The sequence below is a fragment of the Centrocercus urophasianus genome, unplaced genomic scaffold (assembly GCF_019232065.1).
Source record: "Centrocercus urophasianus isolate 14NV4802_14NV808 unplaced genomic scaffold, USGS_Curo_1.0 seq_19, whole genome shotgun sequence".
In the NCBI taxonomy this organism is placed as follows: Eukaryota; Metazoa; Chordata; class Aves; order Galliformes; family Phasianidae; genus Centrocercus; species Centrocercus urophasianus.
This window is the reverse complement of record NW_024884744.1, coordinates 15,585,333-15,591,825: the sequence shown is the minus strand read 5'-3', so window position 1 is coordinate 15,591,825 and position 6,493 is coordinate 15,585,333.

Below are 6,493 nucleotides of genomic sequence, written 5' to 3'. Positions count from 1 at the left end.
CGTTGAGTCATCAGCAAAATAGGGAAATCTGAAGGATTCCAAAGGCTTCCACTGGGGAATCCCTTTCCAAGCCTCTGGCTTCAGCAAAGGGGGAACATCCCTTGGACAAAAGCAATTGTGTCTGCGCAGTGGAGACAGCAGTGGGGTGAAGGTTGTTCCTGGTTAGAAATATTTGCAAGAACAGAGGGAGAAGGGAGGCTGCCTACATGTCAGAAACATTCCTAGTTTTCTCCCTGCAAAAAATGGAAGAATTTATGCTGTTTAAAGGGAAATGCAGAAAGAACTAAGCCTTATAACTAACCCAGGCTGAGCTAGGAGGAGATGCCAAAAAAAAAAAAAAAAAAAAAAAAAACCCAACAAAAAAAAAAACAAAGTAAGATTTTACAGAGAGAAAACATTATCACTGTGACAAGTTTCTAGGCATGCACCTATGTGTCAGCCTATGCCTAAATCTCTCATTCAACTGTATCCTGTTAACTGTAAAGAAAACACGTTGGTATGGATTTGTATGCAGGGATGTGGTCCTTATGCTCATGTAGAGTTGTGGAGGTAATTTCCACACTTCCCTCAGCATGCATGACCCCTGCCCTCTGTAAGCTATGATCTGACCTGGAAGCATTCATTAAAAGCTCCGTTTCTGTTCGTTCAGTTCTTGTTTCTCTTTATACATAGTGGTGAGCACTGCCCTTGGTTGCTGCTGGCTGATGAGTGCTCTGGTTTTGTTTCTGTAGTGCACAACACAAGAAGCACGAGTCCCAGCTCCCTGCAGACCTCACCAGTGCTTCATTTGCTTCATTCACTCTAGGCCTATAACACGGCACTATATCAACCTAACATGCAAGAATGTAGATACCACAGTGCGGTTGTACTGGATCTGCAAGTATCAATACTTTCATCTCCAAAATGAATTAGAAATCGAGGATTGAACATTTCTTCCCTGCTCATTTCCCATCTCACCCACCTCCTCCTCCCCCCCCCAAAAAAAAGTTTAAAAAGCCAACTCTCTTCTGCAGCCTTCCTCTCACCTAGTTATGTTGTTTACTCCAGTGATGGGCAGTAATTTTTATTTTTTATTTTTTGCTTAATGTTTTGCCAATAATCTTACTTTCCTATGCAAAGATCTATCCTAAACAGGCCTATGACCTCAAGAAGTCTAACCCACTGCTTTTTTCCAAGTACATCAGAAAAAAGCTGCAACAACACATCATGCATACAGGACACGTTACTGTAGTGGCCAGTTTCAACATGTTAACGCCAATCTTACAGGTTAGCAAAGAGATGAATTTTGCTACCCTACAGAAATAAGGCTGCATATTAGGATCATGCCTAAATTAGATGCTTACCAGAGCAGAAAGCCTAGTGTCTACTTAATGACTAACTGGAAGAGAGTTGGAATTCTCTCGTTTCCTCACCACTAGCACAGTGTGCTTGTGTAATGTTTTGATAAGAAAGATAGCTCAAACTTCCCAAGTAGCAACTACTGACGATGATCAGTGCTGCACAGCAGTGAAAGTGGGGAAGCAGCTGAGGCACAGGGCTGTGCCAGCTGCATTGGTGGAGTGAGCACAAGCCAAAAAAATGCCATATCGCAGACTCCTCAGGGTTCTTCCCTTAGGCCCAGTGAATTCATTTGAACACAAAAGCGTGCAAACAAATGCAAATGTATTCCTCTAACTCAAAATAGGCTGCAAAAGACTCTGAGGCTTTTCTCTTTCAGCTTCTGTCTGCCGGGAGAAAAATGCTCATATTCCTTTCTTAAGGCCCTTTGACGAGGCTTTTAAGGAAGGCAGACAGTGCTGTTTTTTTGATTGCCGCTGCATTCTCCTAGCCCGCATTCCGCTCTTCCAGCAGCCACATTCAGAAACACAGAATCTTCAGATCAGGTTACAGTGGCTTCGGTGAGGCTTGTGCGTGGAGAGCTGCTGCTGAGGCATTTTCTAGGTCCTAGGTGTAAGTTTTGGTGAGTTTCAACGTTATTTATTTGAAAATAAGTAACGGCTAAAAAAGTCGGATGTTCTGAACTGATGAGGTCCTGGACCTACAGCACGCTTTGTGTTAGGAAGAGAACAATATGCAACATTCTCATTTCCTCCTAAAATCCTGCAACAGTCCTGAAACAAAACACCCTTTCATGGCAGGGAGAAGCCTTTTTGCTGACATCGATTCCCACAACCAGTGAAGCAGAACCTTTTACATGATTCTAGCCGCCGCACTCCACAGCCTCAATTCTTCAGCACCTAAACTGAGCTTCTGGCAGGCAAACAGAGCCACAAACTGTTTCGGGTAAAGCAACACTTTGTGAACCAAGAGGTTCAGGCTGATGAACGCTCCTTGTGACTTTCCAGGAGTCCTGCTGTGCAGGTTTTTTTCCACTTGATACTAGATCCATAGAGGAAAGAAACAATTTAAAAGCCCAATCTAAATTCAGCTGCAGGAGGCAGCTTTTAATTGCACTTCGGATCAATAAAGAAGCAATTTAGCACTTCCTTGTGTTTCTAAGCAGGGGTTTGTACTTTTCCAGAAAATTCTCCCCTACTTTTCATACGTGCCCTTTTCCTCATTTGCTCACAAGATCTGCATTTTCCACAATTTAACAGCAGAAAAAGCATTAATATCCTTAAAGAATATATAGAATTGTTAATCTGTGCTACAGATTTTGGTATCTTATCAGTAGAAATAACATGATCACTACGTAGTTCTGACATTTAAGAAATTTAAGGTACTAATAAAGTGTTAAAAATAGCAGTCTCAAATTGTTACAGCCTGCAAGTGAAGTTATAGGGGTACACAAGAATTTAAAGTAGTATTTTAGTCCATTTCCCAGATGTGTAAAACTGAGAGTAGGCCATAAGGTAGACAGGCATTAATAAAGCTCTATCCAGAATTCTACTGCTATGAAGAGAAAGTGTTATTGTAGCCCTGTTGCATTCAGTTGAGTTATCAGATACTGGATACAGTCTCCTTCCTTACATTCCTTTAACTGGAAGGCTTGAATGCCTTTGCATGCTCTAACCATGTTGTCATTTGATTTTTTGCCCTTTCCAGCTCCCTTCAGTTTCTCGTTTTTCTCTTTCCACTCCAATTGTAAAACGTAGGTACATCCATGCCATGCTCTGCAACAGCAGTGCTCAGCTGATATTCTCGCACAGCAAAACAAGAGAACCACTGTTCTGGAGTAGCAGTAAGATTAAAACATCCTTCACTATCTAAAGCATATTTACATCCCCAGCATTTCTCCTCCACAAAAGGGCCACAATGAACACAGCTTAACAGCTGCGTTTCCTTATTTTAGATTATGTTTAAGAGATCAAGTTTTAAATTGAACATTTCACAAATACCAATTGGATGTGCAATATTTCTTCTACCCTTACAGAAAACACCCCAACATTCATTTCTGTACCCTTATAGAAAACATCCTGACATTCTCCAAACCCAGTAAGTACTATGGATCATCCTATGGATCTCAGTTCTTCCCTACTGATCACCAGCACTGAAAAGCAAAGTGCTAACCAGACAGCTGGGACAGACACCACACTGTCAGAGGTACGAGAGGTAATGCTTGTTACAACACTTTTTCCAACCTGCAAGAGCTGTGGCAAACAGAAGAGCAATGATAAATGGCTGCATTGCTGTGAGTGCCGAATGAGTTGGGATCTTATAACTGAGGATGAGGTAACAGGTCAATTCCTAAAGACACTCACCTTCCACATCTGCTGCCTTAATTCAGCCACTGCAAGACCATCTCACTCTTACAAATCAGAAGGCTCAGGCAAGCAGTTTGGTTGTGCTTCAAGTGCTCACGCCATTCATCTCAAGGAGCCAAAATCCAACAGAGACATGCTGCTGCAGAAGAAACCTGGAGAAGGAGCCACAGACTAAGAGAGAAAGGAGAAATGTAATGAGAACAGAGAAAAGACAAAAGACAGTGACTAGAATAGAAGAATAGGTATAGCTTAGCAGCAACTATGTCAAGGAACTCTGGCAAACAGTGCCCACTCCTGATCAGAAGATGCACTTCAGTTCATGAATATTTTAAAGCCCTTTGACAGATAGGTACACATAGATCTTAAGGCTAGACAAGAGCATAAGAAAAACAGGCTTCAGAAAAGAAAGATCAGTATAGATATGTGGGGATTGTGAAGCTATTTTTACTTTGAAAAGCAGCCATGAGGGCAAAGTTAAGAGAAATTTTAACCCTATTCTGTATCATTCCCTATGAACAGGGTAAAGGAAAGGAAAGAGTACAACTCCATAACGTTTGCCATAAAGCATTTCAGAGTAAGAAGGGAAAGATGGCATTAAAAACACAGATGAAAAATTCTAGAATTAACCTGTATTCTACATAAATTCAACCGGCTTTGGACTGGGTAAGAGACTGCTAAGAGATCCTAAGCCTCTGGATGTCTTACATAAAATATGATTCTTAGCATACCAGGATCTCTCTAAACAAAATTAACAGGACTAAATAATTCAGTTATTTGAGTAGATGTAAGGTAACCCATAGTATTTGTGTGACAAATAGCAACTCAAAGATGAACACATTAAATATTCTGCAGACAAGCCAGACAATCCCACCCAAATTAGTACAATCACATAAAGTGTAAATCAAAGAATCTAATCTGCCTTCTCTGTGCATGTGCAGTTATAGAGCAACACCAGTAAGAGATCTTACTGCAGCCTGAGTACACAAGCATGCTGGACATCAATCAGTCTGGCAACTCTAGTGACACTGAGGGCAAAAAAAATCTCCAGCTAGGTAAGCAAAATCATAGAATGGCTTGGGTTGGAAGGGACCTCAAGGATCATCAAGTTCCAAACTCTGTGCCAACAAGCAAAGGTTCTAATGACCTCATATATTTGTTATTTGATAAAATATGTTTAAATTATGAAAATACATTTGTTGACTTTATTACTGGTATTACATTAATGTTTTCCTCAATGGCATAAATTATAAAACCATTAACACCATCTCTGAATTTGTTCAACTATCAGCATATCGATAGTTTAGTAGCCCACACAGCTACCTAAAGACTACAGCCTTACTTCTCCAAAGGGGCAAAAAACGCAGGATCGTTAGGCTCCAGTTACTTCAGAGATTGCTGAGATAGGCTGCTGCTTTGGGTAATCCTACACAGAACAGGTAAGGCTTCAAAAAGCAAGTTTCAACCCACTAAAAGAAGTTTAGTTGATGATCAATAATATTTAAATAAATTAAGCTGGCAGAAGTTCATCATTTTCATATGAGTTTGACTGTGGGATTTCACTGTTAGCCAAGCCATTCAGAACTTGAGACTTCAAGTCTATTCAAACTAAAAAGCCTTACAGAGCTTTCATTCCAGTACACAAACATTAATCTGATCAATGTTAAAAGAAAAAAATATCAGCGTCCTTCCCAAACCCAGCTTATTATGCTATCTGTCTATTGTGTAAAGTGAACACCACACCAAAAAATTTCATGCTAGGCTTGCCACCCAGCAGATCCAAAGCTTATATTGTTGCAAATCACATAAAGACTGTGGAAAGTATTAAGCATTCTCACTTACAAAACCAATACACGTATTTTACCATTTTCACTACAAAGGCCTCATTTGCAGTTCTCAAATAGCTTAATACTCAACCAATCTACAGTTCAGATGTACTATTTACAACCTATTATGCAATGGTCCACAGAGATCTACAAACAAGCTTTCCTGACTACAGATCAGTAATGCATTGCTTGTTTCTGGTCAATTTTTGTTGCAGCTAGAGAACAGGGTAAGTCAAAATGAGACATCTTATTAAAAAGAAAATTACAGTATTATTCTGCATAAGCCACTTTTCAAAGGTGGAAAGAGCTTGTCTTACACTTTCAGATTCCTTCTCTTGCTCTTGTATATTCTGGGGACCATTGAGCTACATCATACATGCCAACCCAACATTAAGGCACTCTAAGTGTTACAAAGCAACCAGTGCCATATTTGAGGCTCTGAACAACTGTGAGACATAAGGATGCTTCCTTGCTTGTCCACATCCTTCTTCTGTGAAGAACTATCATGAAACAACCATAACCAGATCCTCTGTAGTTGGTGTCCTCTTTATTTATCACGTTGTAGACTCTACTTAAACCATCTAACAAAAACTGGAGTTTCTCTTAACCCCTCAGGTAGTTCCAAGGATACCAGGAAAGGGGTTGATTCTCTGGTACTGTGTTGTAAGAAGCTTTGCATACATCTGAAGAACTGGATGAACCAGAGAAAGGTCTGTACAAGCTGGCAAGGACATAAGATAGAGAGTACAGCTGTGCATCCTTAACTGGGACCATGCAGCAGCTGTTTGTCTCTAGGCTCACTGGTTCATCATGGCCTAGTGTTGTGGCTCATTCAGCTCCAGTGCAGCACATCTGAGAAGCCACACTTCCAACCTAGAATTTGAACGTGGGCTGTATGAAGGAAACAGTGTAGAATGGGTGTTGTTCGTTCATACAATGTAAGAAAAGATGGATCATCCAAATAGA